This window comes from Miniopterus schreibersii (genome assembly GCF_964146895.1).
Source record: "Miniopterus schreibersii genome assembly, chromosome: 8".
NCBI classification, from domain to species: Eukaryota; Metazoa; Chordata; class Mammalia; order Chiroptera; family Miniopteridae; genus Miniopterus; species Miniopterus schreibersii.
The window spans coordinates 28,037,725-28,052,012 of NC_138109.1; the positions used below are offsets into that span (position 1 = coordinate 28,037,725).

The following is a 14,288-nucleotide window of genomic DNA, read 5'->3' on the forward strand; positions in this document are numbered from 1 at the left end:
ATCCCTGCTCAGAAAGCTGATCCCTGAAAGACAGAATGATGGTTAGCGTGCCTCAAGATGCTAAAGTTTCCTGTAGTTATCAAATGCCAAAACAGGAAGGTGCCCAGGGCAGGCACGTTACTCCTGTCCATCTCCTTTTTCTGAAAGGCATTGGAACTGGAAGGCATTGGAGTGGAACTGAAAATAGCTGAATCTCAATAGTCCAATTTCAGAAGATAACAGCATAATTCATTGTAACCATATTTGGGCAATCCTATATGTTCCCTGATGATTCTTAGAGAATAGTTAGAGCATCCTGTTTCTCCCTGCATCTCTATCATCTTTTCTCTCCATCTCCATTCCGAAGGCCTCATCAGTACTCACTAAGACAGCTGTTACAGCCTCCTCACTGGGTACCCCCAACCCTCTTGTTCCTGCTGACTCTAAGCTCTAAAGCCAGACAGATCATTTGAAAACACAATGGTGACCATATCACTCCCTGCCTAAAAATGTTTGATGGCTCTGTTATTTACAGAGTAAGTCCAAATTCAGTAACTTGACAATCAAGTCCCTTCAAAATCTTGTCCCCACTTCTCACCTTCTAACACACTATTCTTGTGCCATACCAGGCAATTTCCCCTTCCTCATCTGTGACTTGGGCATGCCAGCTTCTGTGACCATGCTCACACCTTTTTCTTCCTCCTAGAATGCCCTCTCCACCTCATCTCCAAACATGAAAAGACTTTCCTCAAAGGTCAGTCCAAATGTCACCTTTTCCAGGAAGCCTTTTTATGAACTCACCTCTGAACTCCCAGAACACTTTACTAGTTAGTCTCTTGGTTGTGCTTTGCTTTATATGGTGGCTATTTGTACTCTCCCCCATGGGACAGTAGGCGTCTTAAGAAAGCCCTGTAACCTAGTGTGTAGCATATAGTAGGTGTTCGTAACCATTAGTGACTGATGAACCAATTGCAGATTGTAGGCTAACAAGAGCATAAATCACGAAGAGAACTGGGATGGAGAAAGGAACACAAATCATTATTCAAAAAGAATTGTTGACAAGGTTGAAGACTTAGCTGTCACTTTAACAATAGCTCACAAGGCTTGGGCATTGCTGTAGGCATTATCACATTTACTCATCACCTCCACTCTAGGACACAGGTACTATTATCAACATTTTTTATATGACAGAGGATTGGAGAGAGCAAACTCATTGTTACAGCCGCTGGCTTCCTTGTTAGCCTTTGAATACATCCCACATACTCCTACCTCAGAGCCTTTATAGTTGCTCTACCCTCTGCCTGAAACATTCCTCCCCCAAGTATAGGCAGAGCTTGTTTCCTCCCTTCTTGTAGGTCTCTGTTCAAATATCACCTTACCAATGAGGTCTCCTCTGTCTACCTTATATAAAATGGCAAATAACCACCATAGCATTCCAGATCCCTCTTATCTGCTTTATCTCCATAGCACTTACCTGTCATACTATGTATTTTATTTGTATATTTTCAGTCTCCTCCCACTAGATTATAAGTTCCATGGTCATACAGCTAGTCAGGGACAACTCCCAGATTCAAACTCAGATTCTGACTCCAAAGCCAGATGACAGTGTTACCACCATGTGGGACAAACTGAATAGGCTTGGTCAACATGGCCCCCAAAGGCAAATACCTTTGATCATGTAAAACCTTTAGGGGGGCTGATTTCATCTTAATATGAGTATAATCCAGTTATTAGCTAAGGTTCTCGCTGCCTCTTAAGAACCAGATAAGTCAAACCCTTTTTTCAAAGATTCCCCCAAAACATTCCCAAAGATTATTGAAAATGATCAGGGCAATTACATTGTCCTAATCATGTCTGTCTCCGCATCTGTGTTTCCACTATCTGAATTTAGCTTATGGACTGCCTCACATCTCACATGTGTTATCCCTGGCCTGCCCCCGGTCCTCAACATTTTCTATAACTATGATACACATGCCAAAAATAATCACTTACCAGAAGGCTTTGTTATCAAACTTTACTGAAGATCCATGGGACAGAAGGGACTTAGCATAACCACAGAAAACCCCTCAGATTTAGAATTAGGCATTCTTGTTCTTAAAAGCCTTTCTGCTACAATACCATATTATGTGAGTTTCCTTCCTCTTCTCCTTCTTTCTCTACAACCCTCTCTTCCTGGCTCCCAAATTCTCAAAGGCAAAAACAAACAAAATACCCTTTATCTTCTTCAAACCTATTAGCTCTGTCCTGCCCCTAAACTCAGCTTTCTTTTTTAACCTTTATTGTTGAGAGTATTACACATGCCCCACCCTCTTTGTCCCCCCATTGCTGCCCTCCACCCAGATCCTGCCCAACCCCAGGCCTTCACCACTCTATTGTCTGCGTCCCTGGTATGCATATAAGTTCTTTGGTTAATCTCTTCCTGCTCCCCCTCCCCCTCTCCCTCTGAGATTTGTCAGTCTGTTCCATGTTTCTATGCCTCTGGTTCTACTTCATTTATCAGTTTATTTTATTCATTAGATTCCTTGTTCATTTATTTTTAGATTCAATTGTTCATAGATATGTATTTATTGTCATTTTATTGTTCATATTTTTTAACCCTCCTCCTCCTCCTCCCCCTTCTTCTTCTTCTTCGAGACCCTTTAACATTTAATATACTACTGATTTGGTGGTAATGAACTCCTTTAGCTTTTTCTTGTCTGGGAAGCTCTTTATCTACCTTCAATTCTAAATGATAGCTTTGCTGGGTAGAGTAATCTTGGTTGTAGGTGCTTGCTTTTCATCACTTTGAGTATTTCTTGCCACTCCCTTCTGGCCTGTAAGGTTTCTGTTGAGAAATCAGCTGACAGTCTTATGGGGGCTCTCTTGTAGGTAACTAACTGCTTTTCTCTTGCTGCTTTTCAGATTCTCTCTTTGGTCAGCCAGAGTGACTCAGAGGTTGAACATTGAACTATGATCCAGGAGACTGAGGAGGAGATCCAGGAGATAGGAAGCCTGCAGGAGGCAGCCAATCAATGACTCTCTCTCATCATTGATGTTTCTCTCTCTCTCCCCCGTCCCTTCCTCTCTCTGAAATCATATATATATATATATATATATATATATATATATATATATATATATATATATATATATATATATGTGTGTGTGTGTGTGTGTGTGTGTGTGTGACTGTGTGTACACATATATATACATACATATATACGTACACATATATATACACATACATATATACATATATATATATTTTTTTAAAATTCTCTTTGTCTTTAACCTTTGGCATTTTAACTATGATGTGTCTTGGTGTGGACCTCTTTGGGTTCATCTTGTTTGGGACTCTGTGCTTCCTGGACTTGTATGTCTATTTATTTCACCAGGTAAGGGAAGTTTTCTATCATTATTTTTTCAAATGGGTTTTCAATTCCTTGCTCTCTCTCTTCTCCTTCTGGCATTCCCATGATACAAATGTTGGTATGCTTAAAGTTGTCCCAGAAGCTCCTTACACTATCTTTATATATTTTTGGATTTTTTTTTTTTTTCTTTTTGCTGTTCTGATTGGGTGTTTTTGGCTTCCTCATATTCCATATCACTGATTTGATTCTTAGCACCCTCTACTCTACTGTTGATTCCCTGTAAATTTTTCTTCAATTCAGTTAGTGTATCCTTCATTTCTGACTGGTCCCTTTTTTATGTCATTGATGTTCTCACTAAGTTTCTTGACGTTCTCACAAAGTTTCTTGAAGTTCTCATTAAGTTCCTTGAGCATCCTTATAACCATTGTTTTGAACTCTGAATCTGGTAGTTTGCTTGCTTCCATTTCATTTAGTTCTTTTTCTGGGGATTTCTTCTCTTTCATTTGCAACATGTTTCTTTGTCTCTGTATTTGTTGCTTCCCTGTGTTTGTTTCTATGTTAGGTAGAACTGCTTTGTCTCCTGGAATTGGTAGAGTGGCCTTGTGTAGTAGGTGTCCTATAGGGCCCAGTGGCTCAGCCTCCTAAGTCACCTGGGCTGGACACTCTAGGTGCGCCTGGGTGAACTGTGTGCACTGTCCTGTCCTGTTGTAGTTGAGCCTCGATTGCTTTTGGCATCACTGAGAGGGATTGAGCTCCATGCCAATTGTCTGTGTGGACCAGCTGCAACTACAAAGGAAGAGCTGCTGTGCAGGAGATGGCCCTAAGGAGCAGGACTTGTTTCAGTGGGTCTTTGGTGCTCACCCAGTCTGCCCCTTGTGTGTGGTAGGGTTGTAAACCAGGTGCACTGGCTCTGGGGCCTCCAGAGAGGTACAAAGTCAGCTACTACCTGTGCCCTGCCTGGGGCCACCTGGCACGAGCTACAGAGCAATCTGCAGATGGCTGCTACTTGTGTTGGGCTTGGAAGTGCCCAGGAGAGGCCAAGCTGGGAACTACACCAGGCTACTGCTAGTGCCAGGCCTGGGGCCCCTTATTGAAAGACATAGGGCATAATGAGGCCAGCTGCTGCTAGTTGGAGATATTTTAGTAGGGTCTGAAGCCTGAGCTAGAACAGGCCATTCATATGGAAAAACCACTGCAAACAGCTTGGGTGGGGATACAAATTGGATGGGGGCAGGGTCTCAGGGAGTCATCAAGGCGGGGTGAAGAGTGTTAGCCAGGTTGATGGAGACTTAGATATGCCCCCCAGTTCTTGGCCAAGTGCCAGACAATTAGTTTCTCCTTGTATGTCCCTGGGTCCTTCCAAGCTGCTGCCCCAGCACTGGAGCTCAGAGACAGTGAATCCAAGTAAGTCTGTGCACTGGCCCTTTTAGTGGAACTGTAAGGGACTCCAGCAACCTTCTGTGTCACTCAGCCAGAATTCCCATTGGTTTTTACAGATGAAAGTTATGGGGACTTCTCTTCTCAGCACTGGACCCCTAGGCTGAGGGGTCTGGTGTGGGGCTAGGACCCATTTCTCCTCATGGGAGGCCTCTGCAGCCAAGATAGCCCTTCCCAATTAAAAAAACCCACAAGAAGGTGTTGGACCAGCCCATTGTGCGCCTCCACCTCTCCTATCAGTCTCAGTATGGCTTCTTCTTTAATTCTGTAGTTGTAGGACTTCCGTTCAGCTATATTTTAGGTGGTTCTGAATGATGGTTGGTCTGTGGTTTAGTTGTGATTTTGATGTGGTTGTGGGAGGGTGCGAATACTGCATTTACCTACACCAGCATCTTGACTGGAATCCCCCAGCTTTTTTTTAATTTTTATTTTTGACACTATTACAGATGTCCCCGTTTCTGCTCCCTTTGCCCACCTCCATGCAGCCCCCCATCCCCTTCCTTCTAACCATCACCACACTGTTATCTGTGTCCATGGGTTATGCATATATGCTAAACTCAGCTTCTTTAACCTCTCCCTTTTATATAGCCGAGGATTTGACCAATATACTTGGATCATCAGATTAAATCACTCCCATCTTTTGTCTTATTTTCAAGCATGGGGGTTAGTTTTGTTCTTCCAGTTCATGAGAAGGAAAAGTGTTGAGTCTTCAAGGATGGGCCAGATTACCTCCAAAGGCAGTGAGTGCCTCATTCTTGGAATTATGCAAGTAGAGGCTGGACTGATATCTGAATAAAAAACATGGAGATTTGTGAAGAAGATGGTAAAGATTCTTCAAACTTCAGAAGCTATGATTCTGTAACAATTCAGTCAGACACATTTGCCTTTTCTGAACACCATGCAAAACCACAGGACTTTTTCAAACTGCCTTTTTTTAAAAAGAGGGGAATTTGTTGCTGCATGTAAATGAAAAGTCAGGCAGCTCAATCCAGGAGCTCAAACAAAGTCTCCAAGTATGTATCGTCTCCATTTCTTGGCACTGCTTAACTAGGGTTGACTTCTGTCATAGGTGGGCTTTTCTCAAGTTCCAAAAACAGCCACCAGCCAACTCCAAGCCCACACTCTTTAGCTTTACTCTTCCTATCCACAACGCCCTAACAGGAGAGAGTTCTATCCCAGTTGTTCCAGAAAAAGGCTTTCATTGTCTCACTTGGGTGAAATGCCCATCACTAAACCAAATCACTGTGAGGATTGGCCGGGCCAGTATCTGGAATTATGGGATGGGGCAGGCCCACTTGAGCCACATGGACCAAAGAAAAATTGGGATACTGTAACCAAAAAAAAAAGAGAGAGAGAGAGAATTCCAGGCAAGTAAAAACAATAGATGTCCACAATAATGGCCAAAGCCAATCAACTTAGTAAAGAAGACAGTCTGATCAGTAGAGGAACTTGGTCAGATTAGACCAAATCATTGACCTAGTAGACCCCTGCCACTCTGGCCTCCAAGTAACTACTCAGCACCAAAAAAATTAGATTCCATTTTTTGCTTATCAATTAGCAAGCATTTTTTTAAATGTTAATAGTGTTATGCCATAAGACAGGTACATTTCTATCAGGATGATGGAGTGTAATTGGCACAACCTTTCTGGAAGGCAATACATATCAAGATCCTTAAAAAATATTTTGATCCTCTTGACCCAGGAATTCCACTTCCAGAAAAATCTGTAAGAAAATAATCCAAAATATATATGCACAAAGATTTTTATCACAGCATTTTTATAATAGCAAAAAAATGAATGAATGAATGAATGAATGAATGAGTGAATGAATCTATATATCTAAGGATAAACATTTGGTAAAATAAAATATGGTAACTCCATGTAGTAGAAAACTATGCAGCCATTAAATTTTTATTTATTGATTGATTTTTAGAAAGAGAGGTGGGGGGGAGAGAGAGGGGGGGGGAGAGAGAGAGAAACATCGATTTGTTGTTCCACTTACTTATGCATTTATTGCTTGCTTCATGTATGTGCCCTGACCGGAAATCCAGCTGACAACCTTGATGTATCAGGACAAAGCTCTAACCAACAGAGCTACCCAGCCAAGGCAAAAAAAAATTTAAAGAATTTTAAATGATATGGGATAGTTCTTATAATTTTGTTGAATTAGAAAACAAGATACAAAGTTGCCTATGCAGTATATTAACCATGTAAAAGAAAACCACATGTGCACAGAAATTTAAAAAATATATAAAATGTTAGTGTTTATCTCTTAATGGATGCTATATATATATAATATATATTATATTTTATATAAAGTACTTGCTTGTACTTTTCATAATGAACAAATATTAAACTTTTAAAAAAATACATCTTTATTGATTTCAGAGAGAGGAAGGGAGAGGAAGAGAGATAGAAATATCAATGATGAGAGGGTCATTGACTGGCTCCCTTCTGCACACCCCCTACTGGGGTTCAAGCCCTTAACCTGGGCATGTGCCCTGGCCGGGAATTGAACTGTGATCTCTTGAATCATAGGCCGATGTTCAACTGCTGAGCCACGCTGGCCAGGCTAAACTTTTTTTTAAGTTACCCTTTCTGAGCTCCCAAGAATTTGGGCACCACCTTACCATGTCAGTCTGCCTCAGCCATTTGAACACTGAGGGAAAAACACTTGGTGGATGACAGATAAAGGTTAGCAACATTTTTTGTGACTTACAGCTTTTCCCCAGTCATCCACAGAAAGATCAGTTTTTCTTGTAATTGCCAGTCCTCTCTTAGAAAGAATTCATCACTTTATCACATGATGCCTCCTTTTTTAAAAGTAAAACAAAACCTGAGAACAGAGCTTAAACTTGTGCTGAACCCAGATATGAAAATGAATAGGCACTAGGCTTCCAGCTTCCAGCTTCCAGTGAAGAGCCAATGCCAAAGGGATGCTCGGGCTGATGACGGATGCCAGAGACTGAGGTAGAGGAGCCTTCCTTTCAGGCCTAAAATGTCTGCAAGAATTCCAGCCTGCCACTCTTTGGATTCTGTGGACACATTCTGCCTAGAGGCCCCTCAGATGACAAGGTCACCCTCACTGCAGGCAATGGTTGATTGCCAATGATTGCTGGCTGAGAAGACAGAAAACAAGATTATGCTTCTATGATGACACAAATGGCACCACCTCCAGGAAGCTTTCCCTGCCTTTTTCCTTGAACCTACCTCCCCTCCAGATTGCATTTCTCCCCCAAGGAATCATGGCCCTGGTGCTTTCCCTGTCCCTCTTAGAGCAAATGTTACCCTTGATGTTGTGGTAGCTGGTACTATGAGAAGACATCACACAGACCTTTGTTCACATCATGGCTCTGCCTTTCAATTCTTGAGTCTCAGTTTCCTCAGCTGTAAAATGGAAACAGTAATCTCAGCAGCACAGAGCACTGCCCCCCTCCTGGGACTCTCTTTGGGAACAATCTGACAACCAATCCTCAAGCTCCTATAACATGATTGTGCCCAAAGAAACCACCTGGCAGCTCATAACCACAAAAGAACACTCACTGGGCCCAGCCCAGTGGTGGCAACCCCCACTCCCAACTCCCTACCCAAACCTCCAGCCAGCCGCAGCCAGGGAACAGCCAGCCAGCAATGCCTAATGATACCTCTCCCATCTTCTGGACAGAGTAATTGCCAGGTGGGATGACAGGACACCAATTATTGAGGGTCTGTCCAGAGGTGTGGTCACAGGCATGTCCAAAATTGAACTCAGCTTCCCCTCAAATGTCTTACTCTTCCCACTCCCTGTCTCAGAGACCCAAGTTGAAAATCAAGATACAATCCTCAAAACTCCCTCTCACTTATGTCTCCCATTCAATCCATCACCAAGTCTTGTCATTTCTACCTGTCAGATCCATCCATTTCTTTTTTTTTTTTAATCCTGTCCTGAGGATATGTTTTAATTTATTTTATTGTATTTTATTTCATTTTAGAGAGGAAGAGAGGGGGAGAGAAACATCCATTGGTTGTCTGGACCAGGGATAGAACCTGAAACCTGGGTATGTGCCGTGACTGGAATTCAACCCAAGACCCTTTGGTGTATGGAACCAACTGAGCCACACTGGCCAGGGTAGATCCATCCATTTCTTTCCATCCCAAGGTTGCTGCTGTTCATGCCACTATCCTCCTCCTCACAGGTCTCCTTGCCTTCACAGAGCCCCACAGGGAGCTTATCTCCCCCTGTAGCTGCTGAAAAGCCCTCAACTGCTCTCAGTGAGAAAACCAGCCTCAGTCACTTAAGCCCCCTACCTTGCCCCAGTCTGGCCCCAGCTTCCAGTTCTGACCTCATCACTCTCCACTGCCTGCCTCCCGCCTTATAGTTTTCCCAAATTCACTGTCCTGTTTCTCACCTGTTTTTGCTCATGTTATTCCCTGTCAGCAACACGCTTCCCTTCCTCCCTTTTCCACTGACTAGTTCCTACTTATATTTTAAGACTTAGCTCAGATTTCCACTCTTCCAGAGACTTTTTGTTCCCTGCCCCCCCCAAACTAGTCTAAGTGTTCTCATTGCTGCCACTTCCTGAGCACTGTTCCAAGCACCTTTGATGCTTAACTCATTTAATCTTCACAACAAACCCTGTGCCTAGGCTCCCTTATTATTTTACAGAAAGAAAACTGAGGCTTGTAGAAGTTAAAGCAAAATTTCCAAGACCAAATTTAGCAGCCCTGAATCGGATGTTTACTTTTTTTTTTAATTCAAAGAGCTGTACGGTCCTTTTCTGATTACAAAAGTACCAAGAAAAACTAAACATCTCTTTTGTCAGTGCACTGAATACCTTTGGTTCGGTATGCAGTAAGCACTCAATAAATGCCATCTCTCCATGCTGATATGTGCATGCTGATTCGGATAGCATTTTATATAAGCTGGAGCCCTGGGAAGTGCTCGGAGCACTCCCACTCCTGTATGTCTTCTCCCCCTCCATCTGACCAGGCTCTCCGGCCTCTGAGAGGTAACTCCACCTTGGAATCCCTGGAAGACAGAGCAGGGATCAGTGGAATTCGTTCTTAGTGCCCAAACCATGGCTGTACAGAGACCAAGCAAGGCACCCAGCCCCCGCTCAGGCTTGGGGCAGCCCCTCCTAGGCCCGGGGGTTCTCCTCGTCCTTCAACCTACCCTCTCCAGACCTAAACCTTCAGATCTCTCTTCTAAAACCTGAGGCCTGGACCTTGAGACAAGGGTTCCACCTGCCCAAGGTGCCCTCCATTTCCCACACCCAGAGTCGGACTCTGTCACTCCCCCTCTTCCTCTAGGGACAGTCTTCCAGACCACGGCTTCTGGCTCTCCATGGGCACGGTTGTTAATTACAGCCCTGCCCTTACCCAGTCCCGGGACTCCCACCTCCACCCCGGCCTGAGGTCCACAGCCACAGGATCGGCTCGCTGGGAAAGCATCCCTCCCCTCTCCCCAGGCCCCTCCCCCCACACCACACCCCTCCCTTCCCCCCACCCCATCCCGCCCCCACCCCTCGGCGTTCAAGGCCCTGGTGCCCTTGGGTCAGAGCCGGAGGAGGCACTTCCAGCCAAGTGCTGGCGCCGGGACGTCGTGCTTTAAGGAAAGAACACCCCCGAGAATAAATCCGGAGCGGATTTGCTTGCAAAACCGAGGACGTCTCCTTCCTGTCCCGGCCCAGTGGCAGGTTTATGAGCAATGGTGGAGTGAGAAGAAAGCTGCATCTCCTCCCCTTGGCTGGGCCTCACCTCGGCTGGGCCTGGGTCCTGTTGAGGGAGGTGGGATAGAGGCTTTATGTGCATGTATGTGTCTTGGATTAAAGGAAATAGCTGGGCCGGATGGTGAGAGTCCAGCAGCCTCCACCTCTACTGTTGGGAATCTCCCAGCCACAGACTCTTCAGATCCCCACACCAACCGCCTGTTGGGCCCTTGGATCCCTGAGTCCTGCACCTCTGTGACTATTATGTGCTTACAGAGCACAGACAGTTCTGACCTCAAGTCCTAGCCCTGGCTTATCCTATTGCCCATCAGACTTCCCCTCCAGCCACACGGGCCAGCCTGGCAGGGCAATTCATTGGTTCCACATAGCAAATCACTGACCCCCCTTGCTTAGGCTGTTTCTCAGCCAGCAGTCTTTTACCCCTTTGCATCAGCTAAAATGTTGTGCCTTCTTCAAGCCCAGCTTGGAAACCACCTGTGCATCTCTTGTGAAGCCTATAGGGTTCTGTGTGCCGGCCTCTCTAAGCTCCCAGTGTACAAAGCATGAACCTCTCTTTTAGTCCTGACATCTCTCTTGGTGTACCTACCAAGTCTGTTTTCACTGTTAGGATGCAAGCTCTCAAGAGCAAGAACCAGGACAGATTCAACTCTGTGTCCTCAGTGCCAAGAGGAGTACCTGGCAATTGATGGGGACAGCAGTGGCCGCTGTGTGCTCTTTGGCAAGTGCTGTTTCCTTTCCGGACTTCAAAGTCCTCCCTCAACACTTACTGCAAAGAATCGGAATGAGATGACCCCCAGGGTTGCCTCCAGACTTGACCTTCTGAGCCAATGACTTCCTGGCTCCTGGCTCCTATGATGACCTTGGTCAGGAGTACGTCCGAAATCCTTCCACCTCCTTCAAGTCAGTTAACTGAGGCAATTGTGCAAGGTTGCTGAGGCTTAGGGATCCAGCTCCAACTGGGGGTGCAGGGGCTAGCCCGTCCCAGAAAGTGAAGAAGCCCCCATTCACAGCGCCTCCCCACACACACACACACACACACACACACACACACACACACACACACGATCTCCAGGAGCAGTGGCAGCAGCCCCTCAACCCCCACACTCTACTCCTCTACTCCAACCTCCTCACACCCAACCCAGCCGAGCTATCTCCAAACTCGGCTGAGAGTACCAATAGAAGGAGCCTCCATTCAGCTTTTTCTTTCTTCCTTTCCTTTCCTTTCCTTTCCTTTCCTTTCCTTTCCTTTCCTTTCCTTTCCTTTCCTTTCCTTTCCTTTCCTTTCCTTTCCTTTCCTTTCCTTTCCTTTCCTTTCCTTTCCTTTCCTTTCCTTTCCTTTCCTTTCCTCTTTCCTCTTTCCTCTTTCCTTTCCTCTTTCCTTTCCTCTTTCCTCTTTCCTTTCCTCTTTCCTCTTTCCTTTCCTCTTTCCTTTCCTCTTTCCTTTCTCTTCCTTTCCCTTCCTTCCTTCCTTCCTTCCTTCCTTCCTTCCTTCCTTCCTTCCTTCCTTCCTTCCTCTTTCTCTTTCTCTCTTTCTCTCTTTCTCTCTCTCTCTCTCTTTCTTTTCTTTCTTTCTACAGCACACTGTCAGCCCCTATTGCACACTTCCCAAAATGGAACTCATCTCATCTCAGGGCTGACCACATGGACCTCTTCTCCGTGAAACTCTCATCCTTGGTTATTTTACCTATTGAAACCACATGAAATAATGCTAATCTGAAACTACAGCCCTCAGATTAAGACAAACCTGGTTAAGATTCCAGTTCTGTTCCTCCCTAGCTGAATGATCTTAGGCATGTTAAGAGGAATGATTTTAAGCACATTATTTATCCTTCCTGAGCCTCAGTTCCTTCATCTCTAAAATGGGAAGGATGATTTATATAAACAGAGCATTGTTGGGCATTATGTAAAATTTATGAAAACACCTGTCACAGGCACTGACACATACAGGGTGGGGCAAAAGTAGGTTTACGTTGTGAGTACTCAAAACACAGTTAATAAAGCTACTGCAGTAATCATAACCTGCATGTCTTTTTCCATACAAGCAACTGTAAATCTATTTTTGCCCCACCCTCTATAGGGCGTCAAATGTGAGCATTATTTCTATTTCCTAGTCCTTGTATTCTCCCCTGAAGCAGCCTGACACTTTCTCTGGAAGCTGAGAATGGTGACAACTGAAGTTAGAACTGATCTGGACAAAACCAGGACTGTAAAATACTAAAAGCTGCACTTAGGACCCAATTATAGACTTCAAAAAAGAACAAAGGAGGTTAGAGGCCTAGAGAGGGACAGCATTTGCCAAGGTCACACAGCAGATGTAAGCAGGTAGAACAGCAGGCAAGCAGGGAGAGAGAGGCAAAGGAGGGTGTGGAGAAAAGTCGGGACTGAGGTATTGAGCTGAATCCAAGGACAAGCAGCCGAGCAAGAGGATCTCCAGCTGACATTGCCCCAGTCCCCATGCCCAGCAGGGCTTGGCATTTGTCTCTCTCTAGAGCTGTTCCTTCTGAGTTCCTGAGTTTGCAGTATTTTCCCAGAAATGCTAGGTAAATATCCCTGTTGTTTCCTGAGTAAACAACCCCATAATCAGACAAGGGTCTCCATACAAAGTGCTGCCTCAAAGTTGGCTCCTTCTGTAAAGATGCTCCACTCTAGGCACCACCCCAGACAGATGCCCTTCACAAGGTTCCCTCCCAGGGTCTTGCTGGGGGCTCTGAACCCCACCCCACGGGGTGGCTTTGGTGTATACCATGTTGCTCAAGGCTCAGCATACTCTTTGGAGAAAGTCTGTTCCTCCCAGCAGCCCCAAGGTTTATGGACTCTTCTGTTTTGTACCTTTTCTTCCCTCAAAAGCCAGACATGGGTTGTCTTTTTTTAAAAAAAAAAAAAGAACATGATTATATTTAATACACAACTACGGTACAACCAAAAAGTAAAACAGCACAGTAAATAATAACAAAAAACATGGTATTTCATTTGCAATGCATGAGAAATGGTTAACATCTTTAGTCATAAACAAGCTTAGAAACCAGTAACAGAGACACTATAATCCAAGGAAACTGAAAAAAAAGAAAGTAAAATACAAATGACAATTAAAGATTAAGTATATAGGATGATTGCGCTGATGTGAGAGTACTTTCTCTGCAATATCAGGCTGACATCTAATCTTTTTCAGTTTTAAACAGTTGTACATTTTGAACTCTCATAACCAAACACTGGGAGACAGATTGATGACAAGTTTCTACAATTAGGGTGAAAGCTAGTTTTGAATCAAAATATAAATTTTGAGTATCCTTAGCCCTAGCAATTCCAATTCACTGAAATTATTTCAAAATGAGTTATATAAAAGCATGTTTAATGCAGAGAAAATATGTAGCCAATATATGCATCCTAAAACACTATTTGCCTATCAATTTATCAACACAATCCAAAAAGATGTGCACAAAACTCATTAGCAGTAGATAATAGCATAAGAAGTAGAGTCAAAACTGTGATACTATATATGGGGCCAGGTGTGTACCAGAAATATTGAGGGAACAAGTACTTTGTAAATATAGGATTGTCCACTATGCGGTACATGGGTTGTCATTTTAATGTGATAAGGAGTCTTACTAACCTTTGAAAATGTCCCTGCCAGGTTGAGCATTGACCTAGGATCCAGGAGATCACGGTTCGATTCCCAGTCAGGGCACATGCCTGGGTTGCTGGCTCGATCCCCAGTTGGGGGTGTGCAGGAGGCAGCCGATCAATGACAACTCTCTCATCATTGGTGTTTTTCTATCTCTCTTTCCCTTCCTCTCTCTGAAATTAGTAAAGATATA

At 44.2% G+C, this 14,288-nt stretch overlaps 1 long non-coding RNA gene across 1 annotated transcript in view; it reads left to right on the forward strand.

Annotated features, from left to right (window-relative positions):
* Positions 1-14,288, forward strand: part of LOC308560622 — a 28,310-nt gene that overhangs the window by 13,795 nt on the left and 227 nt on the right. The window contains exon 2 of the long non-coding RNA XR_013999360.1: positions 8,737-8,802. This is a non-coding gene — a long non-coding RNA (uncharacterized lncRNA). The remainder of the gene's footprint in view (positions 1-8,736; positions 8,803-14,288) is intronic.